Consider the following 16,203-nt stretch of genomic DNA (forward strand, 5'->3'; position numbering starts at 1 on the left):
GTTCGAATCCCACCTCTGACATGTCTGTAACAGATTTTTTCTTTTCATTTGATTGTAACATTCCAGGCGTCCTATAACTGCTGGCCAAGGCTTTCTGGAACAGGGAGATGGAGTTGGAGCACGCACTGCAGGCCTCATGGTTGATTTCCAGTGCTTCCTGTATTTCCTCGCTTCTTTTTTGGGAAAGTGAACTCCAGTGAAAAACCATCTTTGGACTGGGCCGGCCTTGTGGACATGCAAACGGGCGCACCGCGACATTTTGCCTTTGGAAAAAATGCATAAAGAACCCAATGTGTTGTCCTTTTAACTGGGCCTAGTGGGAATGAAGTGACATTTTTAAAATGGATGGGGAGGGTGGTGGGTTAGGAGGGGTGGGTGGGATGCGCGAGAGTATATTCCTGGCAGACTGTGGAGACATTTTAGGAAATCCAAGAGGATTTAAGTGTGGTCAAAGACTTGCCAACATAGCCTCTAAGCCGATTCAGGCGAGCGCCTAAGGCAGAGTCAGGATGGCCGAGTGGTCTAAGGCGCTGCGTTCAGGTCGCAGTCTCCTCTGGAGGCGTGGGTTCGAATCCCACTTCTGACATGCCTGAAATGGGTTTTTACTTTTCATGTGATTGCATTCCACGCTTCCTATAACTGCCGGCCACGGATTTCTGGAACAGGGAGATGGAGTTGGAGCTTGCTCCACACACTCCCGTCCTCCAGCTAGGTCTGCAGTTGGTCCTGGAATGCTTGACTGCCCTTTTGGCAGGTGTACTACAGTGCTTAAATGAAAAACCGTCTTAGGACTGTGCTAGCTTTGTGGACTTGCAAATGGGCGCAGCGCGGCATTTTGTCTTTGGAAAAAATGCATAAAGAACCCAACGTCTTGTCCTTTTCACTGGGCCTAGTTGGAATGAAGTGACCTATTTGAAATGGGGGTCAGGTGGAAAGTTAGTGTGACATAGTGGGAGGCAGATGGAGGAGTGAGTGGGGGGAAGCGAGAGGTAAAAAGGCAGGCAGAGGAGTGAACACAGTTCTTCCTCCTCGCCCTCTGCCCAACCAACCACCTGCCTGCCCAAACGGCCCCGAACGGCCACGAACGGCCATTGTATATAGGCTTTGCTGGCAGAACTCTTTAGCCCTGTAATTTAGAGTGAGTCCTGTGCAGGAGTACAGGGAGATCAGGCCGGCCCATACACAGTCCTTTCAGCCTAAACAGGCTCCCCGGCACTAGTGCCCAACCTCTTGTGACCAAGAAGGCTCTAGCACACTGCCTGAACCTCCTGAAGGGTTGGACACAGTGCATGCTTTTATTTGCATAAACCAGCCCGCCTCCTGCCTTCCTATTTCCTGAGGTGTAGTTGCTCGTGTCTGTTAACAGGTGGCAGGCAGCACCGTTCTGCAGAAACATGAAAGACTCATGTGTGCTTGTGACAAGTAGCTGCTGTACATAGGGATTGAACCCTGCACGTCTGTGCCAGTAGTCGTTGTATGAGTGCTGCCCTGCCTGTGATTATTCTTTTGGGAGGAATTTGGAGACTTTAATGCAATAGGAGAGGATTTTAGGCGGGTGGTCTTTGAGACTTTCCAACATTGCCTCTAAGCCGCATCTGAGGGGTGCAAACGGCAGAGTCAGGATGGCCGAGTGGTCTAAGGCGCTGCGTTCAGGTCGCAGTGGGTTCGAATCCCACCTCTGACATGTCTGTAACAGATTTTTTCTTTTCATTTGATTGTAACATTCCAGGCGTCCTATAACTGCTGGCCAAGGCTTTCTGGAACAGGGAGATGGAGTTGGAGCACGCACTGCAGGCCTCATGGTTGATTTCCAGTGCTTCCTGTATTTCCTCGCTTCTTTTTTGGGAAAGTGAACTCCAGTGAAAAACCATCTTTGGACTGGGCCGGCCTTGTGGACATGCAAACGGGCGCACCGCGACATTTTGCCTTTGGAAAAAATGCATAAAGAACCCAATGTGTTGTCCTTTTAACTGGGCCTAGTGGGAATGAAGTGACATTTTTAAAATGGATGGGGAGGGTGGTGGGTTAGGAGGGGTGGGTGGGATGCGCGAGAGTATATTCCTGGCAGACTGTGGAGACATTTTAGGAAATCCAAGAGGATTTAAGTGTGGTCAAAGACTTGCCAACATAGCCTCTAAGCCGATTCAGGCGAGCGCCTAAGGCAGAGTCAGGATGGCCGAGTGGTCTAAGGCGCTGCGTTCAGGTCGCAGTCTCCTCTGGAGGCGTGGGTTCGAATCCCACTTCTGACATGCCTGAAATGGGTTTTTACTTTTCATGTGATTGCATTCCACGCTTCCTATAACTGCCGGCCACGGATTTCTGGAACAGGGAGATGGAGTTGGAGCTTGCTCCACACACTCCCGTCCTCCAGCTAGGTCTGCAGTTGGTCCTGGAATGCTTGACTGCCCTTTTGGCAGGTGTACTACAGTGCTTAAATGAAAAACCGTCTTAGGACTGTGCTAGCTTTGTGGACTTGCAAATGGGCGCAGCGCGGCATTTTGTCTTTGGAAAAAATGCATAAAGAACCCAACGTCTTGTCCTTTTCACTGGGCCTAGTTGGAATGAAGTGACCTATTTGAAATGGGGGTCAGGTGGAAAGTTAGTGTGACATAGTGGGAGGCAGATGGAGGAGTGAGTGGGGGGAAGCGAGAGGTAAAAAGGCAGGCAGAGGAGTGAACACAGTTCTTCCTCCTCGCCCTCTGCCCAACCAACCACCTGCCTGCCCAAACGGCCCCGAACGGCCACGAACGGCCATTGTATATAGGCTTTGCTGGCAGAACTCTTTAGCCCTGTAATTTAGAGTGAGTCCTGTGCAGGAGTACAGGGAGATCAGGCCGGCCCATACACAGTCCTTTCAGCCTAAACAGGCTCCCCGGCACTAGTGCCCAACCTCTTGTGACCAAGAAGGCTCTAGCACACTGCCTGAACCTCCTGAAGGGTTGGACACAGTGCATGCTTTTATTTGCATAAACCAGCCCGCCTCCTGCCTTCCTATTTCCTGAGGTGTAGTTGCTCGTGTCTGTTAACAGGTGGCAGGCAGCACCGTTCTGCAGAAACATGAAAGACTCATGTGTGCTTGTGACAAGTAGCTGCTGTACATAGGGATTGAACCCTGCACGTCTGTGCCAGTAGTCGTTGTATGAGTGCTGCCCTGCCTGTGATTATTCTTTTGGGAGGAATTTGGAGACTTTAATGCAATAGGAGAGGATTTTAGGCGGGTGGTCTTTGAGACTTTCCAACATTGCCTCTAAGCCGCATCTGAGGGGTGCAAACGGCAGAGTCAGGATGGCCGAGTGGTCTAAGGCGCTGCGTTCAGGTCGCAGTCTCCGCTGGAGGCGTGGGTTCGAATCCCACCTCTGACATGTCTGTAACAGATTTTTTCTTTTCATTTGATTGTAACATTCCAGGCGTCCTATAACTGCTGGCCAAGGCTTTCTGGAACAGGGAGATGGAGTTGGAGCACGCACTGCAGGCCTCATGGTTGATTTCCAGTGCTTCCTGTATTTCCTCGCTTCTTTTTTGGGAAAGTGAACTCCAGTGAAAAACCATCTTTGGACTGGGCCGGCCTTGTGGACATGCAAACGGGCGCACCGCGACATTTTGCCTTTGGAAAAAATGCATAAAGAACCCAATGTGTTGTCCTTTTAACTGGGCCTAGTGGGAATGAAGTGACATTTTTAAAATGGATGGGGAGGGTGGTGGGTTAGGAGGGGTGGGTGGGATGCGCGAGAGTATATTCCTGGCAGACTGTGGAGACATTTTAGGAAATCCAAGAGGATTTAAGTGTGGTCAAAGACTTGCCAACATAGCCTCTAAGCCGATTCAGGCGAGCCCCTAAGGCAGAGTCAGGATGGCCGAGTGGTCTAAGGCGCTGCGTTCAGGTCGCAGTCTCCTCTGGAGGCGTGGGTTCGAATCCCACTTCTGACATGCCTGAAATGGGTTTTTACTTTTCATGTGATTGCATTCCACGCTTCCTATAACTGCCGGCCACGGATTTCTGGAACAGGGAGATGGAGTTGGAGCTTGCTCCACACACTCCCGTCCTCCAGCTAGGTCTGCAGTTGGTCCTGGAATGCTTGACTGCCCTTTTGGCAGGTGTACTACAGTGCTTAAATGAAAAACCGTCTTAGGACTGTGCTAGCTTTGTGGACTTGCAAATGGGCGCAGCGCGGCATTTTGTCTTTGGAAAAAATGCATAAAGAACCCAACGTCTTGTCCTTTTCACTGGGCCTAGTTGGAATGAAGTGACCTATTTGAAATGGGGGTCAGGTGGAAAGTTAGTGTGACATAGTGGGAGGCAGATGGAGGAGTGAGTGGGGGGAAGCGAGAGGTAAAAAGGCAGGCAGAGGAGTGAACACAGTTCTTCCTCCTCGCCCTCTGCCCAACCAACCACCTGCCTGCCCAAACGGCCCCGAACGGCCACGAACGGCCATTGTATATAGGCTTTGCTGGCAGAACTCTTTAGCCCTGTAATTTAGAGTGAGTCCTGTGCAGGAGTACAGGGAGATCAGGCCGGCCCATACACAGTCCTTTCAGCCTAAACAGGCTCCCCGGCACTAGTGCCCAACCTCTTGTGACCAAGAAGGCTCTAGCACACTGCCTGAACCTCCTGAAGGGTTGGACACAGTGCATGCTTTTATTTGCATAAACCAGCCCGCCTCCTGCCTTCCTATTTCCTGAGGTGTAGTTGCTCGTGTCTGTTAACAGGTGGCAGGCAGCACCGTTCTGCAGAAACATGAAAGACTCATGTGTGCTTGTGACAAGTAGCTGCTGTACATAGGGATTGAACCCTGCACGTCTGTGCCAGTAGTCGTTGTATGAGTGCTGCCCTGCCTGTGATTATTCTTTTGGGAGGAATTTGGAGACTTTAATGCAATAGGAGAGGATTTTAGGCGGGTGGTCTTTGAGACTTTCCAACATTGCCTCTAAGCCGCATCTGAGGGGTGCAAACGGCAGAGTCAGGATGGCCGAGTGGTCTAAGGCGCTGCGTTCAGGTCGCAGTGGGTTCGAATCCCACCTCTGACATGTCTGTAACAGATTTTTTCTTTTCATTTGATTGTAACATTCCAGGCGTCCTATAACTGCTGGCCAAGGCTTTCTGGAACAGGGAGATGGAGTTGGAGCACGCACTGCAGGCCTCATGGTTGATTTCCAGTGCTTCCTGTATTTCCTCGCTTCTTTTTTGGGAAAGTGAACTCCAGTGAAAAACCATCTTTGGACTGGGCCGGCCTTGTGGACATGCAAACGGGCGCACCGCGACATTTTGCCTTTGGAAAAAATGCATAAAGAACCCAATGTGTTGTCCTTTTAACTGGGCCTAGTGGGAATGAAGTGACATTTTTAAAATGGATGGGGAGGGTGGTGGGTTAGGAGGGGTGGGTGGGATGCGCGAGAGTATATTCCTGGCAGACTGTGGAGACATTTTAGGAAATCCAAGAGGATTTAAGTGTGGTCAAAGACTTGCCAACATAGCCTCTAAGCCGATTCAGGCGAGCGCCTAAGGCAGAGTCAGGATGGCCGAGTGGTCTAAGGCGCTGCGTTCAGGTCGCAGTCTCCTCTGGAGGCGTGGGTTCGAATCCCACTTCTGACATGCCTGAAATGGGTTTTTACTTTTCATGTGATTGCATTCCACGCTTCCTATAACTGCCGGCCACGGATTTCTGGAACAGGGAGATGGAGTTGGAGCTTGCTCCACACACTCCCGTCCTCCAGCTAGGTCTGCAGTTGGTCCTGGAATGCTTGACTGCCCTTTTGGCAGGTGTACTACAGTGCTTAAATGAAAAACCGTCTTAGGACTGTGCTAGCTTTGTGGACTTGCAAATGGGCGCAGCGCGGCATTTTGTCTTTGGAAAAAATGCATAAAGAACCCAACGTCTTGTCCTTTTCACTGGGCCTAGTTGGAATGAAGTGACCTATTTGAAATGGGGGTCAGGTGGAAAGTTAGTGTGACATAGTGGGAGGCAGATGGAGGAGTGAGTGGGGGGAAGCGAGAGGTAAAAAGGCAGGCAGAGGAGTGAACACAGTTCTTCCTCCTCGCCCTCTGCCCAACCAACCACCTGCCTGCCCAAACGGCCCCGAACGGCCACGAACGGCCATTGTATATAGGCTTTGCTGGCAGAACTCTTTAGCCCTGTAATTTAGAGTGAGTCCTGTGCAGGAGTACAGGGAGATCAGGCCGGCCCATACACAGTCCTTTCAGCCTAAACAGGCTCCCCGGCACTAGTGCCCAACCTCTTGTGACCAAGAAGGCTCTAGCACACTGCCTGAACCTCCTGAAGGGTTGGACACAGTGCATGCTTTTATTTGCATAAACCAGCCCGCCTCCTGCCTTCCTATTCCCTGAGGTGTAGTTGCTCGTGTCTGTTAACAGGTGGCAGGCAGCACCGTTCTGCAGAAACATGAAAGACTCATGTGTGCTTGTGACAAGTAGCTGCTGTACATAGGGATTGAACCCTGCACGTCTGTGCCAGTAGTCGTTGTATGAGTGCTGCCCTGCCTGTGATTATTCTTTTGGGAGGAATTTGGAGACTTTAATGCAATAGGAGAGGATTTTAGGCGGGTGGTCTTTGAGACTTTCCAACATTGCCTCTAAGCCGCATCTGAGGGGTGCAAACGGCAGAGTCAGGATGGCCGAGTGGTCTAAGGCGCTGCGTTCAGGTCGCAGTGGGTTCGAATCCCACCTCTGACATGTCTGTAACAGATTTTTTCTTTTCATTTGATTGTAACATTCCAGGCGTCCTATAACTGCTGGCCAAGGCTTTCTGGAACAGGGAGATGGAGTTGGAGCACGCACTGCAGGCCTCATGGTTGATTTCCAGTGCTTCCTGTATTTCCTCGCTTCTTTTTTGGGAAAGTGAACTCCAGTGAAAAACCATCTTTGGACTGGGCCGGCCTTGTGGACATGCAAACGGGCGCACCGCGACATTTTGCCTTTGGAAAAAATGCATAAAGAACCCAATGTGTTGTCCTTTTAACTGGGCCTAGTGGGAATGAAGTGACATTTTTAAAATGGATGGGGAGGGTGGTGGGTTAGGAGGGGTGGGTGGGATGCGCGAGAGTATATTCCTGGCAGACTGTGGAGACATTTTAGGAAATCCAAGAGGATTTAAGTGTGGTCAAAGACTTGCCAACATAGCCTCTAAGCCGATTCAGGCGAGCGCCTAAGGCAGAGTCAGGATGGCCGAGTGGTCTAAGGCGCTGCGTTCAGGTCGCAGTCTCCTCTGGAGGCGTGGGTTCGAATCCCACTTCTGACATGCCTGAAATGGGTTTTTACTTTTCATGTGATTGCATTCCACGCTTCCTATAACTGCCGGCCACGGATTTCTGGAACAGGGAGATGGAGTTGGAGCTTGCTCCACACACTCCCGTCCTCCAGCTAGGTCTGCAGTTGGTCCTGGAATGCTTGACTGCCCTTTTGGCAGGTGTACTACAGTGCTTAAATGAAAAACCGTCTTAGGACTGTGCTAGCTTTGTGGACTTGCAAATGGGCGCAGCGCGGCATTTTGTCTTTGGAAAAAATGCATAAAGAACCCAACGTCTTGTCCTTTTCACTGGGCCTAGTTGGAATGAAGTGACCTATTTGAAATGGGGGTCAGGTGGAAAGTTAGTGTGACATAGTGGGAGGCAGATGGAGGAGTGAGTGGGGGGAAGCGAGAGGTAAAAAGGCAGGCAGAGGAGTGAACACAGTTCTTCCTCCTCGCCCTCTGCCCAACCAACCACCTGCCTGCCCAAACGGCCCCGAACGGCCACGAACGGCCATTGTATATAGGCTTTGCTGGCAGAACTCTTTAGCCCTGTAATTTAGAGTGAGTCCTGTGCAGGAGTACAGGGAGATCAGGCCGGCCCATACACAGTCCTTTCAGCCTAAACAGGCTCCCCGGCACTAGTGCCCAACCTCTTGTGACCAAGAAGGCTCTAGCACACTGCCTGAACCTCCTGAAGGGTTGGACACAGTGCATGCTTTTATTTGCATAAACCAGCCCGCCTCCTGCCTTCCTATTTCCTGAGGTGTAGTTGCTCGTGTCTGTTAACAGGTGGCAGGCAGCACCGTTCTGCAGAAACATGAAAGACTCATGTGTGCTTGTGACAAGTAGCTGCTGTACATAGGGATTGAACCCTGCACGTCTGTGCCAGTAGTCGTTGTATGAGTGCTGCCCTGCCTGTGATTATTCTTTTGGGAGGAATTTGGAGACTTTAATGCAATAGGAGAGGATTTTAGGCGGGTGGTCTTTGAGACTTTCCAACATTGCCTCTAAGCCGCATCTGAGGGGTGCAAACGGCAGAGTCAGGATGGCCGAGTGGTCTAAGGCGCTGCGTTCAGGTCGCAGTCTCCGCTGGAGGCGTGGGTTCGAATCCCACCTCTGACATGTCTGTAACAGATTTTTTCTTTTCATTTGATTGTAACATTCCAGGCGTCCTATAACTGCTGGCCAAGGCTTTCTGGAACAGGGAGATGGAGTTGGAGCACGCACTGCAGGCCTCATGGTTGATTTCCAGTGCTTCCTGTATTTCCTCGCTTCTTTTTTGGGAAAGTGAACTCCAGTGAAAAACCATCTTTGGACTGGGCCGGCCTTGTGGACATGCAAACGGGCGCACCGCGACATTTTGCCTTTGGAAAAAATGCATAAAGAACCCAATGTGTTGTCCTTTTAACTGGGCCTAGTGGGAATGAAGTGACATTTTTAAAATGGATGGGGAGGGTGGTGGGTTAGGAGGGGTGGGTGGGATGCGCGAGAGTATATTCCTGGCAGACTGTGGAGACATTTTAGGAAATCCAAGAGGATTTAAGTGTGGTCAAAGACTTGCCAACATAGCCTCTAAGCCGATTCAGGCGAGCGCCTAAGGCAGAGTCAGGATGGCCGAGTGGTCTAAGGCGCTGCGTTCAGGTCGCAGTCTCCTCTGGAGGCGTGGGTTCGAATCCCACTTCTGACATGCCTGAAATGGGTTTTTACTTTTCATGTGATTGCATTCCACGCTTCCTATAACTGCCGGCCACGGATTTCTGGAACAGGGAGATGGAGTTGGAGCTTGCTCCACACACTCCCGTCCTCCAGCTAGGTCTGCAGTTGGTCCTGGAATGCTTGACTGCCCTTTTGGCAGGTGTACTACAGTGCTTAAATGAAAAACCGTCTTAGGACTGTGCTAGCTTTGTGGACTTGCAAATGGGCGCAGCGCGGCATTTTGTCTTTGGAAAAAATGCATAAAGAACCCAACGTCTTGTCCTTTTCACTGGGCCTAGTTGGAATGAAGTGACCTATTTGAAATGGGGGTCAGGTGGAAAGTTAGTGTGACATAGTGGGAGGCAGATGGAGGAGTGAGTGGGGGGAAGCGAGAGGTAAAAAGGCAGGCAGAGGAGTGAACACAGTTCTTCCTCCTCGCCCTCTGCCCAACCAACCACCTGCCTGCCCAAACGGCCCCGAACGGCCACGAACGGCCATTGTATATAGGCTTTGCTGGCAGAACTCTTTAGCCCTGTAATTTAGAGTGAGTCCTGTGCAGGAGTACAGGGAGATCAGGCCGGCCCATACACAGTCCTTTCAGCCTAAACAGGCTCCCCGGCACTAGTGCCCAACCTCTTGTGACCAAGAAGGCTCTAGCACACTGCCTGAACCTCCTGAAGGGTTGGACACAGTGCATGCTTTTATTTGCATAAACCAGCCCGCCTCCTGCCTTCCTATTTCCTGAGGTGTAGTTGCTCGTGTCTGTTAACAGGTGGCAGGCAGCACCGTTCTGCAGAAACATGAAAGACTCATGTGTGCTTGTGACAAGTAGCTGCTGTACATAGGGATTGAACCCTGCACGTCTGTGCCAGTAGTCGTTGTATGAGTGCTGCCCTGCCTGTGATTATTCTTTTGGGAGGAATTTGGAGACTTTAATGCAATAGGAGAGGATTTTAGGCGGGTGGTCTTTGAGACTTTCCAACATTGCCTCTAAGCCGCATCTGAGGGGTGCAAACGGCAGAGTCAGGATGGCCGAGTGGTCTAAGGCGCTGCGTTCAGGTCGCAGTCTCCGCTGGAGGCGTGGGTTCGAATCCCACCTCTGACATGTCTGTAACAGATTTTTTCTTTTCATTTGATTGTAACATTCCAGGCGTCCTATAACTGCTGGCCAAGGCTTTCTGGAACAGGGAGATGGAGTTGGAGCACGCACTGCAGGCCTCATGGTTGATTTCCAGTGCTTCCTGTATTTCCTCGCTTCTTTTTTGGGAAAGTGAACTCCAGTGAAAAACCATCTTTGGACTGGGCCGGCCTTGTGGACATGCAAACGGGCGCACCGCGACATTTTGCCTTTGGAAAAAATGCATAAAGAACCCAATGTGTTGTCCTTTTAACTGGGCCTAGTGGGAATGAAGTGACATTTTTAAAATGGATGGGGAGGGTGGTGGGTTAGGAGGGGTGGGTGGGATGCGCGAGAGTATATTCCTGGCAGACTGTGGAGACATTTTAGGAAATCCAAGAGGATTTAAGTGTGGTCAAAGACTTGCCAACATAGCCTCTAAGCCGATTCAGGCGAGCGCCTAAGGCAGAGTCAGGATGGCCGAGTGGTCTAAGGCTCTGCGTTCAGGTCGCAGTCTCCTCTGGAGGCGTGGGTTCGAATCCCACTTCTGACATGCCTGAAATGGGTTTTTACTTTTCATGTGATTGCATTCCACGCTTCCTATAACTGCCGGCCACGGATTTCTGGAACAGGGAGATGGAGTTGGAGCTTGCTCCACACACTCCCGTCCTCCAGCTAGGTCTGCAGTTGGTCCTGGAATGCTTGACTGCCCTTTTGGCAGGTGTACTACAGTGCTTAAATGAAAAACCGTCTTAGGACTGTGCTAGCTTTGTGGACTTGCAAATGGGCGCAGCGCGGCATTTTGTCTTTGGAAAAAATGCATAAAGAACCCAACGTCTTGTCCTTTTCACTGGGCCTAGTTGGAATGAAGTGACCTATTTGAAATGGGGGTCAGGTGGAAAGTTAGTGTGACATAGTGGGAGGCAGATGGAGGAGTGAGTGGGGGGAAGCGAGAGGTAAAAAGGCAGGCAGAGGAGTGAACACAGTTCTTCCTCCTCGCCCTCTGCCCAACCAACCACCTGCCTGCCCAAACGGCCCCGAACGGCCACGAACGGCCATTGTATATAGGCTTTGCTGGCAGAACTCTTTAGCCCTGTAATTTAGAGTGAGTCCTGTGCAGGAGTACAGGGAGATCAGGCCGGCCCATACACAGTCCTTTCAGCCTAAACAGGCTCCCCGGCACTAGTGCCCAACCTCTTGTGACCAAGAAGGCTCTAGCACACTGCCTGAACCTCCTGAAGGGTTGGACACAGTGCATGCTTTTATTTGCATAAACCAGCCCGCCTCCTGCCTTCCTATTTCCTGAGGTGTAGTTGCTCGTGTCTGTTAACAGGTGGCAGGCAGCACCGTTCTGCAGAAACATGAAAGACTCATGTGTGCTTGTGACAAGTAGCTGCTGTACATAGGGATTGAACCCTGCACGTCTGTGCCAGTAGTCGTTGTATGAGTGCTGCCCTGCCTGTGATTATTCTTTTGGGAGGAATTTGGAGACTTTAATGCAATAGGAGAGGATTTTAGGCGGGTGGTCTTTGAGACTTTCCAACATTGCCTCTAAGCCGCATCTGAGGGGTGCAAACGGCAGAGTCAGGATGGCCGAGTGGTCTAAGGCGCTGCGTTCAGGTCGCAGTGGGTTCGAATCCCACCTCTGACATGTCTGTAACAGATTTTTTCTTTTCATTTGATTGTAACATTCCAGGCGTCCTATAACTGCTGGCCAAGGCTTTCTGGAACAGGGAGATGGAGTTGGAGCACGCACTGCAGGCCTCATGGTTGATTTCCAGTGCTTCCTGTATTTCCTCGCTTCTTTTTTGGGAAAGTGAACTCCAGTGAAAAACCATCTTTGGACTGGGCCGGCCTTGTGGACATGCAAACGGGCGCACCGCGACATTTTGCCTTTGGAAAAAATGCATAAAGAACCCAATGTGTTGTCCTTTTAACTGGGCCTAGTGGGAATGAAGTGACATTTTTAAAATGGATGGGGAGGGTGGTGGGTTAGGAGGGGTGGGTGGGATGCGCGAGAGTATATTCCTGGCAGACTGTGGAGACATTTTAGGAAATCCAAGAGGATTTAAGTGTGGTCAAAGACTTGCCAACATAGCCTCTAAGCCGATTCAGGCGAGCGCCTAAGGCAGAGTCAGGATGGCCGAGTGGTCTAAGGCGCTGCGTTCAGGTCGCAGTCTCCTCTGGAGGCGTGGGTTCGAATCCCACTTCTGACATGCCTGAAATGGGTTTTTACTTTTCATGTGATTGCATTCCACGCTTCCTATAACTGCCGGCCACGGATTTCTGGAACAGGGAGATGGAGTTGGAGCTTGCTCCACACACTCCCGTCCTCCAGCTAGGTCTGCAGTTGGTCCTGGAATGCTTGACTGCCCTTTTGGCAGGTGTACTACAGTGCTTAAATGAAAAACCGTCTTAGGACTGTGCTAGCTTTGTGGACTTGCAAATGGGCGCAGCGCGGCATTTTGTCTTTGGAAAAAATGCATAAAGAACCCAACGTCTTGTCCTTTTCACTGGGCCTAGTTGGAATGAAGTGACCTATTTGAAATGGGGGTCAGGTGGAAAGTTAGTGTGACATAGTGGGAGGCAGATGGAGGAGTGAGTGGGGGGAAGCGAGAGGTAAAAAGGCAGGCAGAGGAGTGAACACAGTTCTTCCTCCTCGCCCTCTGCCCAACCAACCACCTGCCTGCCCAAACGGCCCCGAACGGCCACGAACGGCCATTGTATATAGGCTTTGCTGGCAGAACTCTTTAGCCCTGTAATTTAGAGTGAGTCCTGTGCAGGAGTACAGGGAGATCAGGCCGGCCCATACACAGTCCTTTCAGCCTAAACAGGCTCCCCGGCACTAGTGCCCAACCTCTTGTGACCAAGAAGGCTCTAGCACACTGCCTGAACCTCCTGAAGGGTTGGACACAGTGCATGCTTTTATTTGCATAAACCAGCCCGCCTCCTGCCTTCCTATTCCCTGAGGTGTAGTTGCTCGTGTCTGTTAACAGGTGGCAGGCAGCACCGTTCTGCAGAAACATGAAAGACTCATGTGTGCTTGTGACAAGTAGCTGCTGTACATAGGGATTGAACCCTGCACGTCTGTGCCAGTAGTCGTTGTATGAGTGCTGCCCTGCCTGTGATTATTCTTTTGGGAGGAATTTGGAGACTTTAATGCAATAGGAGAGGATTTTAGGCGGGTGGTCTTTGAGACTTTCCAACATTGCCTCTAAGCCGCATCTGAGGGGTGCAAACGGCAGAGTCAGGATGGCCGAGTGGTCTAAGGCGCTGCGTTCAGGTCGCAGTGGGTTCGAATCCCACCTCTGACATGTCTGTAACAGATTTTTTCTTTTCATTTGATTGTAACATTCCAGGCGTCCTATAACTGCTGGCCAAGGCTTTCTGGAACAGGGAGATGGAGTTGGAGCACGCACTGCAGGCCTCATGGTTGATTTCCAGTGCTTCCTGTATTTCCTCGCTTCTTTTTTGGGAAAGTGAACTCCAGTGAAAAACCATCTTTGGACTGGGCCGGCCTTGTGGACATGCAAACGGGCGCACCGCGACATTTTGCCTTTGGAAAAAATGCATAAAGAACCCAATGTGTTGTCCTTTTAACTGGGCCTAGTGGGAATGAAGTGACATTTTTAAAATGGATGGGGAGGGTGGTGGGTTAGGAGGGGTGGGTGGGATGCGCGAGAGTATATTCCTGGCAGACTGTGGAGACATTTTAGGAAATCCAAGAGGATTTAAGTGTGGTCAAAGACTTGCCAACATAGCCTCTAAGCCGATTCAGGCGAGCGCCTAAGGCAGAGTCAGGATGGCCGAGTGGTCTAAGGCGCTGCGTTCAGGTCGCAGTCTCCTCTGGAGGCGTGGGTTCGAATCCCACTTCTGACATGCCTGAAATGGGTTTTTACTTTTCATGTGATTGCATTCCACGCTTCCTATAACTGCCGGCCACGGATTTCTGGAACAGGGAGATGGAGTTGGAGCTTGCTCCACACACTCCCGTCCTCCAGCTAGGTCTGCAGTTGGTCCTGGAATGCTTGACTGCCCTTTTGGCAGGTGTACTACAGTGCTTAAATGAAAAACCGTCTTAGGACTGTGCTAGCTTTGTGGACTTGCAAATGGGCGCAGCGCGGCATTTTGTCTTTGGAAAAAATGCATAAAGAACCCAACGTCTTGTCCTTTTCACTGGGCCTAGTTGGAATGAAGTGACCTATTTGAAATGGGGGTCAGGTGGAAAGTTAGTGTGACATAGTGGGAGGCAGATGGAGGAGTGAGTGGGGGGAAGCGAGAGGTAAAAAGGCAGGCAGAGGAGTGAACACAGTTCTTCCTCCTCGCCCTCTGCCCAACCAACCACCTGCCTGCCCAAACGGCCCCGAACGGCCACGAACGGCCATTGTATATAGGCTTTGCTGGCAGAACTCTTTAGCCCTGTAATTTAGAGTGAGTCCTGTGCAGGAGTACAGGGAGATCAGGCCGGCCCATACACAGTCCTTTCAGCCTAAACAGGCTCCCCGGCACTAGTGCCCAACCTCTTGTGACCAAGAAGGCTCTAGCACACTGCCTGAACCTCCTGAAGGGTTGGACACAGTGCATGCTTTTATTTGCATAAACCAGCCCGCCTCCTGCCTTCCTATTTCCTGAGGTGTAGTTGCTCGTGTCTGTTAACAGGTGGCAGGCAGCACCGTTCTGCAGAAACATGAAAGACTCATGTGTGCTTGTGACAAGTAGCTGCTGTACATAGGGATTGAACCCTGCACGTCTGTGCCAGTAGTCGTTGTATGAGTGCTGCCCTGCCTGTGATTATTCTTTTGGGAGGAATTTGGAGACTTTAATGCAATAGGAGAGGATTTTAGGCGGGTGGTCTTTGAGACTTTCCAACATTGCCTCTAAGCCGCATCTGAGGGGTGCAAACGGCAGAGTCAGGATGGCCGAGTGGTCTAAGGCGCTGCGTTCAGGTCGCAGTCTCCGCTGGAGGCGTGGGTTCGAATCCCACCTCTGACATGTCTGTAACAGATTTTTTCTTTTCATTTGATTGTAACATTCCAGGCGTCCTATAACTGCTGGCCAAGGCTTTCTGGAACAGGGAGATGGAGTTGGAGCACGCACTGCAGGCCTCATGGTTGATTTCCAGTGCTTCCTGTATTTCCTCGCTTCTTTTTTGGGAAAGTGAACTCCAGTGAAAAACCATCTTTGGACTGGGCCGGCCTTGTGGACATGCAAACGGGCGCACCGCGACATTTTGCCTTTGGAAAAAATGCATAAAGAACCCAATGTGTTGTCCTTTTAACTGGGCCTAGTGGGAATGAAGTGACATTTTTAAAATGGATGGGGAGGGTGGTGGGTTAGGAGGGGTGGGTGGGATGCGCGAGAGTATATTCCTGGCAGACTGTGGAGACATTTTAGGAAATCCAAGAGGATTTAAGTGTGGTCAAAGACTTGCCAACATAGCCTCTAAGCCGATTCAGGCGAGCGCCTAAGGCAGAGTCAGGATGGCCGAGTGGTCTAAGGCGCTGCGTTCAGGTCGCAGTCTCCTCTGGAGGCGTGGGTTCGAATCCCACTTCTGACATGCCTGAAATGGGTTTTTACTTTTCATGTGATTGCATTCCACGCTTCCTATAACTGCCGGCCACGGATTTCTGGAACAGGGAGATGGAGTTGGAGCTTGCTCCACACACTCCCGTCCTCCAGCTAGGTCTGCAGTTGGTCCTGGAATGCTTGACTGCCCTTTTGGCAGGTGTACTACAGTGCTTAAATGAAAAACCGTCTTAGGACTGTGCTAGCTTTGTGGACTTGCAAATGGGCGCAGCGCGGCATTTTGTCTTTGGAAAAAATGCATAAAGAACCCAACGTCTTGTCCTTTTCACTGGGCCTAGTTGGAATGAAGTGACCTATTTGAAATGGGGGTCAGGTGGAAAGTTAGTGTGACATAGTGGGAGGCAGATGGAGGAGTGAGTGGGGGGAAGCGAGAGGTAAAAAGGCAGGCAGAGGAGTGAACACAGTTCTTCCTCCTCGCCCTCTGCCCAACCAACCACCTGCCTGCCCAAACGGCCCCGAACGGCCACGAACGGCCATTGTATATAGGCTTTGCTGGCAGAACTCTTTAGCCCTGTAATTTAGAGTGAGTCCTGTGCAGGAGTACAGGGAGATCAGGCCGGC

General features: G+C 51.0%; 14 non-coding genes across 14 annotated transcripts; all 14 read left to right on the plus strand.

Moving 5' to 3' along the window:
* The first annotated feature begins 503 nt into the window (after window positions 1–503).
* Window positions 504–586, plus strand: TRNAL-CAG (transfer RNA leucine (anticodon CAG)). The gene has a single exon. It is a non-coding gene; the product is annotated as a tRNA-Leu (tRNA).
* Window positions 587–2,166: 1,580 nt separating this feature from the next.
* On the plus strand, window positions 2,167–2,249 carry TRNAL-CAG (transfer RNA leucine (anticodon CAG)). The gene has a single exon. It is a non-coding gene; the product is annotated as a tRNA-Leu (tRNA).
* A 1,030-nt stretch (window positions 2,250–3,279) lies between these two features.
* Window positions 3,280–3,362, plus strand: TRNAL-CAG (transfer RNA leucine (anticodon CAG)). The gene has a single exon. It is a non-coding gene; the product is annotated as a tRNA-Leu (tRNA).
* A 482-nt stretch (window positions 3,363–3,844) lies between these two features.
* Window positions 3,845–3,927, plus strand: TRNAL-CAG (transfer RNA leucine (anticodon CAG)). The gene has a single exon. It is a non-coding gene; the product is annotated as a tRNA-Leu (tRNA).
* Window positions 3,928–5,507: 1,580 nt separating this feature from the next.
* Window positions 5,508–5,590, plus strand: TRNAL-CAG (transfer RNA leucine (anticodon CAG)). Its single transcript has one exon. It is a non-coding gene; the product is annotated as a tRNA-Leu (tRNA).
* Window positions 5,591–7,170: 1,580 nt separating this feature from the next.
* Window positions 7,171–7,253, plus strand: TRNAL-CAG (transfer RNA leucine (anticodon CAG)). Its single transcript has one exon. It is a non-coding gene; the product is annotated as a tRNA-Leu (tRNA).
* A 1,030-nt stretch (window positions 7,254–8,283) lies between these two features.
* Window positions 8,284–8,366, plus strand: TRNAL-CAG (transfer RNA leucine (anticodon CAG)). Its single transcript has one exon. It is a non-coding gene; the product is annotated as a tRNA-Leu (tRNA).
* Window positions 8,367–8,848: 482 nt separating this feature from the next.
* Window positions 8,849–8,931, plus strand: TRNAL-CAG (transfer RNA leucine (anticodon CAG)). Its single transcript has one exon. It is a non-coding gene; the product is annotated as a tRNA-Leu (tRNA).
* A 1,030-nt stretch (window positions 8,932–9,961) lies between these two features.
* TRNAL-CAG (transfer RNA leucine (anticodon CAG)) lies at window positions 9,962–10,044 on the plus strand. The gene has a single exon. It is a non-coding gene; the product is annotated as a tRNA-Leu (tRNA).
* A 482-nt stretch (window positions 10,045–10,526) lies between these two features.
* TRNAL-CAG (transfer RNA leucine (anticodon CAG)) lies at window positions 10,527–10,609 on the plus strand. The gene has a single exon. It is a non-coding gene; the product is annotated as a tRNA-Leu (tRNA).
* Window positions 10,610–12,189: 1,580 nt separating this feature from the next.
* Window positions 12,190–12,272, plus strand: TRNAL-CAG (transfer RNA leucine (anticodon CAG)). Its single transcript has one exon. It is a non-coding gene; the product is annotated as a tRNA-Leu (tRNA).
* A 1,580-nt stretch (window positions 12,273–13,852) lies between these two features.
* Window positions 13,853–13,935, plus strand: TRNAL-CAG (transfer RNA leucine (anticodon CAG)). Its single transcript has one exon. It is a non-coding gene; the product is annotated as a tRNA-Leu (tRNA).
* A 1,030-nt stretch (window positions 13,936–14,965) lies between these two features.
* Window positions 14,966–15,048, plus strand: TRNAL-CAG (transfer RNA leucine (anticodon CAG)). Its single transcript has one exon. It is a non-coding gene; the product is annotated as a tRNA-Leu (tRNA).
* Window positions 15,049–15,530: 482 nt separating this feature from the next.
* Window positions 15,531–15,613, plus strand: TRNAL-CAG (transfer RNA leucine (anticodon CAG)). Its single transcript has one exon. It is a non-coding gene; the product is annotated as a tRNA-Leu (tRNA).
* Window positions 15,614–16,203: the final 590 nt, after the last annotated feature.

The sequence above is a fragment of the Ambystoma mexicanum genome, chromosome 11 (genome assembly GCF_040938575.1).
Source record: "Ambystoma mexicanum isolate Mex_15411 chromosome 11, UKY_AmexF1_1, whole genome shotgun sequence".
In the NCBI taxonomy this organism is placed as follows: domain Eukaryota; kingdom Metazoa; phylum Chordata; class Amphibia; order Caudata; family Ambystomatidae; genus Ambystoma; species Ambystoma mexicanum.